This window comes from Chenopodium quinoa, unplaced genomic scaffold (genome assembly GCF_001683475.1).
Source record: "Chenopodium quinoa cultivar QQ74 unplaced genomic scaffold, ASM168347v1, whole genome shotgun sequence".
Taxonomy (NCBI): Eukaryota; Viridiplantae; Streptophyta; class Magnoliopsida; order Caryophyllales; family Amaranthaceae; genus Chenopodium; species Chenopodium quinoa.
This window is the reverse complement of record NW_018742815.1, coordinates 2,089,606-2,103,880: the sequence shown is the minus strand read 5'-3', so window position 1 is coordinate 2,103,880 and position 14,275 is coordinate 2,089,606. Positions and strand designations below refer to the sequence as shown.

Genomic DNA, 14,275 nt, shown 5'->3' with positions numbered 1-14,275 from the left:
ATGTTTGTAGAACTTTTGTTACCGGTGGTACAATACTACAATTATGCAAGCTAGTTACTAGCTTATTACCTTAAATTCAAATTTCATTAAATTTTGCTACCAAAAATTGGCATCCTCAATATAAAACTTAAAATGTACACATTCAATACGGTTTTTGTTTTTTGTTTCCATTTTTTTTTTTGGAAAACAAAAGGCAAAAATGTGAAAACCACAAAAATTAGTTTTACATTTTTTTTATTGTCAGATTTTAATAATATTATTATTATTTTTACTTTTATGGTATAAACAATTTATAGTTAATCATACAACTTACGAAGTATATATTATACTGTTTAGAATAAAAAAATAAAATAAAGAAAGCTAGGATTACACACAAGCCTTAAGATATTTATTGTCAGATTTCAATATTATTATTATTTTTACTTTTATGGTATAAACAATTTATAGTTAATCATACAACTTATATTTATTATACTGTTTAGAATAAAACAAAATAATAATAATAATAATAATAATAATAATAATAATAATAATAATAACGAAAGCTAGGATTACACGAACGATTTCCCATAATATTGTTGAAATAAAAATCAATTCCCATAATACATTGATTTTAAAATAAATTCCCCACATAGTGTCCAAGTAGGATCGTTTTTTTTGCTTTTGGTTCAACTTAAAACCGCTAATGGTAATAGCGGGTTTAAAAAAGAGACGTCTCTAACAATAACAGGTCTCTTTGCGTCCTTGGTTAATTCACAAGGCTTAGTTTGCAAGAAGATTATTTCAAAGAGACCGCCTCTCAATACGACAGATCTCTTTGCGTCCTTGTTAATTCTTAGCCCACAACAAGAAAAGAGAGCACTGACAATTACACTTATAACTTCAAAGAGACCGCCTTTCAATAAAAACAGGTCTCTTTGACTTTATTTTACCAAAATTGCAAAACCGCTAATACCGTTAACAGTTTTAAGCTGAACCGAAAACCAATCCTACGTGGACACTACTTTGGGAATTTATTTTTAAAACGAAGCATAATGGGAATTAATTTCTATTTCAATAATATTAAGGGAAATCGTTCAGGATTACACACAAGCCTTAAGATATTTATTTTGCTTCTTAACTGTTTTAAGTGATTTAAATTATATTCTTCCCCTTTATCTATAATTATTCAATACACATCTAAAATTTAAAATCACTCATTATTTTCTTTATAAAATTTTAATATATTACAAAAGCTATATCTCATGGATAAGGATGTGCCTTGAATCAATTAAAATGGTTAAGAACAATTACAAAATTATAATTTTGCCTTTTTTGGTAATAAAATATAAGGAAATTAGAGTTTTAATTATTACTAACATTATCCAGTGATTGATTTATATGATTAGTTAGGGGGAATTCTACTGTGGTCAGCTTCATTATGACCACCACTAATTTGCCTAATTTTACCTATTTTTTACAATAATTTTTTTTTTCTTTTTCAATCTTCCGAAATTCTTTTTTTTTTTTCCTGATTTCGAAAATATTTTATTGAAATTAGTTTTTAATGAAATACAGAAATAAGATTAAATTACAAAATTCAAAATCAAAGATTGTTCTTCGTTGTTCTTCGAGCTTTTTGAATGTTGTTCCTTCTATGGATGAATTTCACCACCAATTATTGATTTGTGTCCCTTAAGAGTTAATTGTGCATCGATGGATATTCAAAATATGGCCTGCCAGATCTAAACAGCAATTCAAAACTTGAAGATATCCTTCCGAGTTCTAGCAAATTTGGGATTGTTGTTAAATTCTAAAATAATTGTTTTTTATCGTAGAATATTCATCTTTTGATGACAAATTGTTGATTTCATGCAATTGAAATAAAAAATTTTAAGGACACGGATCATTAATTAGTGGTTAAATTCATCTATAGATGAAAAACATTGAAGAAGGTTGAAGAACAACGAAGAACACTGAAGAACACATTTTGATTTTGATTTTTTAAATTTAATCTTATTTTTGGATAAATAAAAGATGTTTTTAACAAAATTATTGAGTTAAGCACACAATTAATTACTCAATTCTTTAAAATTTCACCTTTTAGGTACTCAATTCTTTTTTTCTTTGCTTTTGGGTACTGAGTTAAGAATTCAAGCCAAAAAAATTAAATCAACCAAAGAATTGAGTACCTTGGGTTAAAGAATTTAGTACCCTTGGTTAAGTATGTGGGCCCCACCCGATTAAAAAATTAATATTTATATATAAAAAAAAAATTCTCAATTGCTCATCTCTCTCTCTTTCATACAAGGTGGTGGAAATTTAACGAGTAATTATTTCATTATGTTTGTAATTTTTACCCTATTTCAATCCCTAATTTCGTTCTCTATTTTCTAGGGGTTTTCTCAGATCCTCTGATTTTGATTTTTTCGATCTTCTTGTTTTTTAGGGGAGTAACTCAGCAGAATCTAACTTCATCGACCGATGGAAATCTTCGTCTCAAGGGGAGTTTCTCGGATCGTTTGGATGAATCTGGTACTCCACTTTCTTATGGATGTCATGTACGGAGTATGCAATAATACACACTCAAATGCATAATATACCTTTAACAAAAATCTGTATTTACGTTTTTTTTTTTATCTTATCTGATACCCAACAAACATATAAGAACTTCCTAAATTTTATGAACCTGAAAATTTTCCAATATTTTCAAGCTAAATCTTAGATCACATCTAGTCGCAATGATTTTAACTAAACATCCTTTTTGAGAAAAAAGTCTCCAATCTTATCAATTAGATCACCAAGTTTATACCTACAGCATGTCAATTCGGGTAGATAAATGCTACTGAACAGAAATCGAATCAACTCATAAAAACCAAAAACACATAACTAATCGTAATTCTGGAAAACAATGATGATGAAAACCAGCATGTTTTCATTTCTACTTTGTTTCGCATTGTTTTATCATCAAGTATTATCTGATAATCTTATTGATCAGCAGGATGTCAACTCAAACTCAAAGGTAACATACACTTCGTAAATTCGTAATTATCCAGTAGTTATTGTTAAATGAGTTAGCAGCAACTTAGAGAGTATGACAAAAGATTTTGTTATAACATTGTTGGGGCCCAGATACTTAACCAAGGATACTAAATTCTTTAACCCAAGGTACTCAATTTTTTAGTTGATTTAATTTTTTTTCACTTGAATTTTTAACTCAGTACCCAAAAGCAAAATAAAAATAATTGAGTACCGAAAAGGTGAAATTTTAAAGAATTGAGTACCTAATTGTGTGCTTAACTCAAAATAATTTCAAAAAGAATTAAAAATACTACGTATATAATTTCAGAAAATCAAAAAATAATTTCTGGAAAATAGAAAAGAATTTAAAATAGAAAAAATTTAAAAACAAGCTTTGACTAACTATTTAAGGAAGGAAAAATTAGCCAATCATATTCAAGTAGAGTGATGGTTATAATGAAGCTGACCATATTATTAATATGTTCTCCTTAAAATAATTATATTAAGTAAAAATATGTTAAGTTTAATAAGAATAAGTTATGTTCAGTAAAAATAAGTTATGTTCAATAAAAATAAACTCGGTAATAATAAATTCAGTAAAAAAAAAAAAAAAAAAAAAAAAAAGTCAAGTTCAAGATCACTAAATATAAGATAAGTTTAGATTTGGTAAAAATAAGTTAAGTTCAATAAAAATAAGTTAAGTTAAGTTTGATGTTTTTGGTCATCTATTTTTTTAGAACTAGGTTAGATCCCGTTCGATGCACGGTGATCTTTATATATAGTTATATATTATTGATTGAGAAATATTATAATCATATATTAGTCATAAAATAATAAAAGTATGTGATATATTAATTTGATATTTGCAATTTTAATTGTAGCTTCCAATCTAATATACTTCGTATATATATAAATGGGAGTTTTTTCCCGAGTTTTTGAAGAGCCACATAAGATTTAATTTTCTTTGCGCACTATGTAGGATTGTAAATTTTTGTTGTAGCCAATTAAATAAGAGATTATTAGTTTATTTTAGAATTAAATAATTCAAATGCCACGTAGGAAAAATTGGCGAATGAAATTTTAAATATTATATATTATTATTTAATGTTAGGAGTTTTAACTAAATATATAACAAAATTTAGCACATTAATACAAAAGAAAAAAAAATTATTTTAAAAAAAAAACAAACAAACCGTGCATTGAACGGGCTTCATCTAGTACACAACTAAAACAAAGTAGGCAAAAAATCTGAGCAATATTTTTTTTATTGTAAAATAGGTCTCTAATTATTTTATATATTATTATATTGCCCAATTTTTTTAGAAAGATTTGTGGATGAATCTTTTATTTAAAATATAATAATTATTACGTGTCAATATGGAATATGTACAAAAAAAAATATATTATGATTTTTGTAAATGATTTTGTTTCCTTAATTATTTTTTTTTTTAAAAAAAAAAAACTAAGGACACACCAGAAAATGACACATGTCACTGTTGGTGTGTCTTTTAGTATATAGTATTGATTGATGATTGATTGATTGATTAAAAAAAATATATTTGAGTATATTTAAAGATTTTATAGATACGGTGCTTTAGAAATTTTGTAAAGAACCAAATGAGTTAAAAAAAATATTATACTTATAAGGTAAGTTGTATTTTCTCTCTTTGGTATAATAATCCTTACTTATCAAAAAAAAAAAAAAGTTTAAAAAACCTATGAAGCGGATTATTGCGTTGCTGAAGCGGATTATTCCCTTAATACAAAGCAAAGAGTTTAAACTCTTAATACACCCTCCGTCCCTTAATAAAAACCTTGAAATCCCAGAATTAGATAAGGAGGTTATTGCGTTGCTGAAACGGATTAAGAGGTTCTCAACGACGCAAGACATTGGGGCTCGTGCTGCGGCTCATATCTTTACTAGGGTAGACTTTGTTATAGCTAAAGGAGTGAGGGTCCAGATTGTATCTTGTCAACGTTGTTCGTGACTGTAATCCCCCGTATTTAAAAAAAATATATTATAAATGAATTTTTATTTTATTTATAATATTGATGTGTGTTTTTCCGAGATTTAAGTTTTAAAGTTCCAAATAATTTTTGGGTTGATGATTGATTTTGTTCTAAAAGGATTTTTAATTGTCCATTCTACAATTTATGCCATATATATTAAACAAAGCTAGCCCATTTCATTTGCCTAATTGGCCCATTAATTTTATGAGGCCCAATCTTAAAACTAACCCTACACCACTCTATCTCCTATAAATAGCTCATACATCCCCAAAATTTTCCCCACACAAAAGGTTAGTCTTATTTTACCTCCTCTTTATTTTCTTTATTTTATTTTTCCTTTATTTTCTTTTTCCTTTTTTTTTTCTTTCTTTTCTTTTTTCTCCTCCTTCCTACGTGAGCCATGCTCACAACTTACCCCTGTTGCCGCCACCTGTTGGCTGCTTCCGCCCCCCTGCCGCCGCCGTCGGCGACCCTGCCAGCCCAGCAGCTGGCCCACGTGGCCTTTACTTCTTCTTCCTCCTTTTTATTTTTATTATTTTGTATAATTTTATATGTAATTGTTTTGGGTTTTGTTTTTGTAGTATAAAGATTATATTTTTAGTATCAAAACCATATTTTTAATAGTTCAAACTTATAATTTTCAGATTATAATGTTGATTTAATTTTCAGATTTTATAATTTTAAAACCTAGGGTTTTAATTTAATCAAATTGGGATTTTAGGGTTCTAATGAGCAATTAATTTGGGGCTTTTGTTCCTAGTCAATTTCTATTGATTAATTAACCATAAAAACATGTTTTAAAAGGAAGTTTTAAGGACTTTTAATGTAGATAATTGCTAGAAATTTTTGTAAGTATTAATTTGTGATTATTGGTTGTTTTCTAGGAGGTAATTTTTCTCTAGGAGACCTTTAATTAATTAAAAGTGGCGCAAAAGATTGTTTATACGAGGTACGTACATGTCTACTTCGTTGCAAGTAGAATCATGTTTAGGTACCAAAAGGAAAGAACTTAGTTTCATGATTAGAGAACACTTGGATGGAAATTGTTTGGTTATATATTTAATTAATTCATGTATTTATGTTTGTGAGGCATGTTTTGGTGAATTAATTATGCTTGTATGGAATTATGGATGCAAGTATGTGGAATTATATTGGATTAATTGTTTGTATGGAATGTTGATACAAACATATTTTATTGGATTGGTTTGTTAACCACATTTGGATTATTAAAGGATTGGAATTGAATGGTTTAAGTGGAATGAATTTATTAATTATTCCACAAGGTTATTATTATTTATTTATTACTCAATCATAACTTGTTAGTATGTTGAGTAAAGGTGGATTAAGCCGAAATGGCTAGGTGGGATGACTATGTTCAACAATTTTGAATAATTTGGAAGTTTAATTGGAATTAAAGGTCAATTTGTGATGTGATCACCATTGTCCTAAATAAGATTAAAAATGAATTGATGTATGATTGTTATGTATGGTCTTCTTGATTGAGTCGACTATTAATTAAAATTGTAATCACGTAAAGTGAAACTAACATGGATGAGCAATAAAACTCTGGAAAGCGTGCACTTCTAGAGTATTGACAATTATGGGTTGGGGTACACGGTGGTAGCCCGTGGCTTTTCGAGGCTTGTTTGATCAACATGTCCTCTTCTCTTTTGGTACTTACATTTTATTTTATAATGAAAGTTAGATGGGATCCTAGACTAACTTTGTGAGAATAGAGTCGCGCCCATTCTTGCATCGCGCTAAACTTTTATTTCAAATGGTCATTTGGAACCAAAATGATTTGGTGGATTGGACAACCTCGTCTATTGCTTACTCCAAACTAAATAAATTAAATTATATATAAAGAGTCAAGTGTTTGGAATTAGTTCATAAGTATGTTAAGTCAATTAAATTGTTTAAGTGTGGAGTCTTGATTATTGAATTCACATTGTATGTTATTTACTTTAATTAGTTGAGCATGTTAGGTTTTGTGCGTTGTAGCTTGTATGTACTCAGCTTTGCTGATTGCGTGCTTTTGTGTGTGTTTTCTTTGGTCATGGCCTTCGCCTTTCAATGACCCTGTGATGATCCAATTATTACACTTGTATTATTGGGGAGCAGTATTGCACAGGTTAGCTTGATGATGTGAAGTTCGAGATTTGACAATCGCATTGTCAAGGGATGGTGTGATTGAGTGTATTCATTCTTTGTGTCAAACTTATTTATGCTTGGCTATTTTAATTATGTTTTGGGATTTTGAATATTGGTTTGGTTTTAAATAAGGGCCTTATATGGTTCCAATTTGTAAGCTTTGATTTATTGATTTTCTAAACTATGTTATTTTAAAGACTTAAGTTTGATTTTCCGCTGCGATACTTTGATAAAGCCTTAACGTTTTAACACGTGGCGGTAACATGTCAATGGTTCTCCACTATTTTATTTAAAGTAAGTGGTTTGAAAAAGGGAGAATTATTGGGGTGTTACAGTAACACCCTTGTTGATATTTGTTTTCGGTCTGGGATTTCTGCTCGAAAGGAGGTTAACGTTAGGTTGACTGGAGGGAACGGCGGGGCTCTTCGTCCAGCAGATGTGTTGCTTTATTCCTGGGATAAAGGCCTTGATGTATGTGTTGACTTGACGGGGTCTTCACCTTGACACAATCGGGGCTGTCTGACTTCGTTCCCGGTCGTGTTGTGTCTGCGGCGGCTCAGCGGAAGCGGGACAAGTATGAGGCGTGTTGTAGGGAGACTATTGGTTATGGTTTTCTTCCTTTCTCCTTGTCTTCGTTGGAGAATTAGAGAAGGATGTTGTTGCGTTGCTAAAGCGGGTTCAGGTGTTCGCTAAGACTCAGGATATTGGTGCTCGTGCAGCTGCTCACATGTTCAGCAAGATCGGGTTCACTATAGCTAGAGGGGTGGGGGCCCAGATTGTATCTCGGCTCCCCACCAACTTCTTGTAAATTGATTGACTTTGTAGGTTTTTTAATAATAATAATAATAATAATAATTATTATTATTATTATTATTATTATTATTATTATATTATTATAGTAGTAGTAGTAGTAGTAGCTGAGCTAAATGTAGCTGAACTCAAGCCCAAAAGAACAGGGTCTATCTACTTATACTCTCTCCGTGTTATTTTAAGTGTTACACTTACCAAATCCAGCTGTGTTTTAAAGTGTTACACTTCTATTTTTGGCAAAAAGGATACATTAAAATATTATATCTCTCTCCACCCATGTCCCCACCCAAACCCACTACTACTTTTTTATTATTATATCTCTCCTCTTACATTCATTATTTTTCAATAAACTATTAACTCCACTATCTTTCTTTTAGAATTTTTCAATATTCAAATTATCCCATTTACCTCTTATTTTATTTAATTAAGTCAATAAAATTGCCTAAAACTATGTGCCGGTCAAACTGTAGCACTTAAAAAAAACACGGAGGAAATATATCTAAAACTCAAGGCAAACAATTGCTATCTCGCCACGTGTCACTATATCTTCTATCATTATGCCATGTGTCATCCTCATTCTTCAGTATCTGAAGAATAAGGATGAATTTGTTAGTCATCCAATGAATTTAGAAAAGATGGTATTGCATTAACAGGTTAAGAGGCAAGTTTAGAGCAGGAATTTATCTGCACATTCTCTGACGGATGTGAGAGAGCTGAGATCAAGCTTAAGAACATCGATTCGAGCAGATTTATTATCTTTGAGAATCATCTCCTTGGCTTCATTAGCAGCTTTCAAGTTCCTTGCAGCAATTATGACATGGGCATTCCGAAGTGCCAACACTCTTGCTGTCTCCAACCCTATTCCACTTGCTCCTCCTTCACATTTGCAATTTCTTTTTCAGTTTTCAATTCTACTCCAATTAATAAAATGAAATTAAATATAGAAGCACCTGTACTAGGGGAATACAAATAGAAATTTGTCCTTGAACATGTAGTATTTGTCTTCTTCAACTAGCTTACCAAGACATCCTTGATTATTCAGCAAATTTACCAAAAAAAAAAAAAACAAATGGTATATTTCCTCCTATCTTTTTTAGGTGTAATTTTGTTTGATATAATACTATTCATTCACTTTTATTTGATCGTCTTACATAACTAATGGGATCTTGTCAGATAAGTCTCGAAATATACTTAGAAAATAATAACTTTTTACAATTTTTGTTAAACATAATTTAAGATATTTATGTTATAACGCATGCATTGACAATTGTTTTTCTAAAGAAATACATTGGTTTGACAAATATAAAATCAGTATATCACTAACGTTGTGAACATGTATACTTTTTCTTGTGTTACACATTGGTTTGCCCACGTTGAAAGATTTTTTTTTTTTGTTTTCAATCCAATATTCCGTATAAAGCAATTGGAAAGTCTACTCAAATGTACTTTAATCTCAGATATTATTTCCCAAAAGAGTAAAATATAAAGTGATAAGTAAACATTAATGTTACTATTATGTCAACTGTGAGTGTGATGAACTGCTGATAATGACAGCTTCTTGTCTCATGAATTAAACTGATTAGATAGGGAATAGTGACATAATAAATGTACGTATTTTCCAGCTTCCAACCTCCACCCTAATAAATGTACGTATTTTCCAGCTAATTATTTCCAACTCACAAATTACACAAAAACTGTATATGCTAACACTACAAGAAAATAACCTTTTCGTAGCAATTATTTTAACCTTTAGTATCGATTGTAATTGCAACAAAAAGCTTTCCCAATGAATATTCATTCGATACAATATCCCCCGTTGCCTTAGCCTTTAGTAGTGGTTTTCAATATCGTTGGGGTTGACCTCAATAATCGATACGAAAAACTACATCCAATCGTGGTGATTATTGTAGCGATTACAATCTCTATAAATGTTTAACTCATTTTCTTCAAAAAAAAAAAAAAACATGCGTATGATCTTTACAAGATTCGAACATGCAACCTCAAACTCTTATATTAAATGTTTCACCAATAAGTTATGACATATTATATGTATTCTTTGTCAAACAATATTTATACATCTAGTGTTGAAAAGGCTTTTCGTATCGATTTTTAGGATTTAGTGGCGATTGTAAATGATACGATTTCTCAAAATTATATAAATGTGTAAATATAGTGTTGATATGTATTATTATGTTTTCCGTATCGATTTTAAATGGGAAAACCATGGCGATTGTAAAATGATACGACTTCCTTAATTAATTCACAAATAGACTTGCATATTGTAGCGAATGTACAATCACTACGAAATAATCGCTACGAAAATACATTTTTCTTGTAGTGTAAGTTAATTTGTAGGTCCAATACTGGTACTTGGTAGAAGCTCAATTTTGGGATGCAAGTAGTAACTTCAATGTTGCCCCGTCCTTGTGTTATAGAACGAGGGGAGTAGCATTTTTCATGACCTACTTTTCTTCAAAACAACTACCTCATTAAAAATATTATTAATTAGCTATAATAAATTGCGTTAGGAATTTTGTGATGAGTTGTGAAGTATAGATATATATTTTGTTTATACATAAAGTTTCTTCTAATCAAGGTGTATCTATTTATGAGAGATAGAAAGTTACAAGTTTACTAAGTACAATAATCTTACATGATTTATTAAAAGGTAGAGCCATAGAACGGATAGGCCTTCGCTTTACATTAATATTATTTCCAACATTTTTCCGTAAATCTATACACTCCCTAATCTATACTCTCCATATATATATATATATATATATATATATATATATATATATATATATATATATATATATATATATATATATATCAAATGTTCTTGTTGACAATTATTTATTTATATTTATTTTTTTGTTTACTAATTTGTTCCATTAGATTGTTATAATTTTTTTTTAAAATTAAATATAGTTTTAACCAATGTTAGGCAATTCTTATATCAACAATCTAACTTTTGTTTTGATGACAAGAGAAATAAAACAAATAAAATTAATGTTTTTAATGAGAATTATTTAAAAGTTAAATATACCCTGAATCTTTTCAACTGGAAAAAGTAATCAATGTAACAATTACTTCTACTACATACATTACATATTTACATATTGGGATCGTGTAGACCTATGCAGAATTTCAATCCAATATGGCAAATTCTTCTTATGTCATTAAAAAAACATACTCTTTCCGTCTCCTTTTGATAGTACGTCTCTTAGATCATCTCCATGGTGAGACTTAATTTGGTATTGAAATACAAAATGAGTTGTTTTTTTACCTCCAATAGTGATACTATACCCAATTTTCAATTTAGCAACATTCATGTGAAGTCTAATTTTCCAATGGTGAGACACTCTAAAATATACAAATATCACTTTCAATTTATGACCCACCAAATCCATTTTTTTTTCTTTTGTGAGAAGTTGTTTTCTAATTTGTATTTATTTTGAAAACGAAAAAGGTAAAACTTAAATAAATTACAAATATATTAGAATATTGACAAGGGACCCACATTTTTTGGCAAAAGATACTCAAAGTTGAGTATCTAAACTTAGCAACTTTTTTTTGGAGTTGCTAAGTTTAGATACCAACTTATTGATATACATTGCAAAAAATAATCTCTTTCTCCTAAAAATACTCACTTGAGTCTCACCATTGGAGAGAGTCTTATAGACAAATTCTAGTCCCAAAATGTTCACCCTATTTGCTTTTTTCAACAACCAATAATATTAAATTTTTACCAAAATTCCCTCCAATTTGCAATAATATTTGTGCAAATTTAACTTTTCCATGTAAATTTTATTTTCTCATGTATTTTTATTACTTTCTTTCGCTACTTTTTTTTGCATACCCAATGTCAATTTACTTTTTCAATGCATTTTAACTATTCTTATTTGTGTTTATTAATTTCCATGAAAAATGCCCATAAGGGACTATCAAAAAAGGACGGAGGGAGTAATAAACATTTTGTCTTTACGATAGCGTTTGTCGTTATCAATCCCTCGTCAGCTCCAATTCTGGCCATTTACAAGTATGCATAACATCCAATGGATTAGGTGAAGTGTTGTAATTGCCCAAAATAATACTCCTTCGTGTTTTTTTTAAGTGTTTCACTTTTCATTTTCAGTCGTGTTTTTTTAAGTGTCATACTTCTTTTTTTGGCAAAAAGCTACATTAAAATATTACATTTCTCTCCTCTCATGGTCTCCACCGAAACCCACTATTACTTTTTTTTTATTATATTTTTCCTCTTACATTCATTATTTTTCAATAAACTATTAACCTTACTATCTTTCTTTTACAATTTTTTAATATTTTAACTATCCCATTTACCCTTTTTTTTTAAAAAAAAAAAATTACCTCTTATTTTATTTAAGTCAATTAAATTGCCTAAAACTATATGTCGGTCAAAATATAGCACTTAAAAAACATGGAGGGAGTAATAATAATAAAAGAAAGATGAACGTAGTGCGCCTTATTGGTTGCGGTCGCTGTAGCCGAACCGGAGCACCGCCAAGTTGAACCCTTAACTGCCACCATTTCTTACCAAGTTCCACTTTCTGATATCATTCAGCTTGGTGGTAACATGAATACCGGCCTCACTTGTCAGGCTAAGGGCCAACCATGCTTCGGTCCAGTCTATAGATGCTGCGATCCATGGTTCTGCTCTAGCATCGTCGGAATATGTGGCTAATTATCCAGCTTTTATCCAATAAAAAACCCAATGCTTATCTTATGCATGTATAGTTAGCATTGGAGACGTAGTCGTCATAAATAAAACATGCAGGTGTTTGGTTGAGATTCTTGAGAATGGAAATCAAAAGCCCCTAGCTTATTATGTTCCTATGTAATGTGCACTATTTCTGTCTATCAATAACAATACATCTATTATTCCTCTTGCATAATTGTAGTATTGTACCATCGGTAAAACATCAAAATTTGACGGCGACTACAATGCAAGATATACAACTTAATATTTCTCTTTAATTTGATTTTATCAATTTTTTTTTGACATAAGCTTAAGCAAATTACATATAATTATTAAAGGATGAAAGATTATTGCAGGCTATAGTAGCTAAGTCATGAGTTTTCTGAACCAAATCCTGTGAAACCTTATGGATGCAACACCAATCAAAACATGTGCTCAGTTGTCGAATTCGATATGTCGTCCAACGAAGACCAATATCACTTACCTGTGTATTCCTCAGTAGTTGAATCATAGACGCTGAGTCCGTGTATATAGTAACTACTGGCAATGACTTTGCTACCGCCCAGTGTAGACTTTGTAGGCAGGCGTTCATCTCCACATGTAGAGCAGATTGGGCCAAACCACTGCTAGCTCCCCCTTGCCGTTGTCCCTGATCCCCCGAATCACAACTCTTTGGGCACCAACCCCTGCCCAACCCATCCCTGATCTATGAGTGTGCTTATGTCAAGATCCATCAACCAGAATAACCGTTGGAATTACATTCATCCCACTATTATGAAGTACAACACGCTTTAATCCAGGTGGGTAGTCTTCAGCCATCTCCGGCGGGTGCAAAGATCTCAGACTTTTAAAAAAAAAAAAAAAATTATTATCGATCATATGAATCAATAATAGCTTTATAAATCATCAACAATAATAAAAATCTTATCATCAATCTATGATGTCTTGCATAATAATAACCTTCCTACTTTTTATTAAGTATATTTTTTACTACCATAAAAATACCTCTTTTTTATAATTACTACCTTTTTTTTTTTTTTTTTTTATAATTACTACCTTAAATTCATATTTCATTAAATTTTGCTACCAAAAATTGGCATCCTCAATATAAAACTTAAAATTTAGGGTTCGTTTGGGATTGATGTGGTTTTCTATTTTTTGTTTTTTTGTTTTTTAAAAGTATATGATATATGTCCCATAATGAATAAAAAATTATTTAAACATATTGTAGACACCCATTTGTGTCTCCCCAAAATCAAACCCGGTGATGAGTATCTTTCACGTCGAATCATAATTGAATGAAACGAAAGTGTGGAAAGGTCTAGTGTTGCGGAAAGTTTTAATTTCTTTTCTCTTCTCTCTGTTTTTGAAAACTTTATTTTAAGAAAACAGCCAATCCAGTTTGTTTGGTCCATGATATGGGTCCAATAGTGGTGTAGTTGGATGGGGCTTGCAAAGACCTTTCCAACGATATATTATATGCCCAATTCCGATGAATATTGAGGAAGTTATGACCAATTTACTAAACTGGGCCCGGTTTGAGCTTTATATGCGGCCCAATGATCTAGGGGGGGGGCTAATATG

The 14,275-nt window shown here is 30.3% G+C and overlaps 1 long non-coding RNA gene across 1 annotated transcript; it reads left to right on the top strand.

Annotated features, from left to right (window-relative positions):
- Nucleotides 1–2,058: 2,058 nt before the first annotated feature.
- LOC110725708 lies at nt 2,059–7,438 on the top strand. The gene is made up of 5 exons (XR_002512216.1): nt 2,059–2,290; nt 2,429–2,514; nt 2,981–3,001; nt 5,895–5,959; nt 7,132–7,438. It is a non-coding gene; the product is annotated as an uncharacterized LOC110725708 (long non-coding RNA).
- The last annotated feature ends 6,837 nt before the right edge of the window (nt 7,439–14,275 follow it).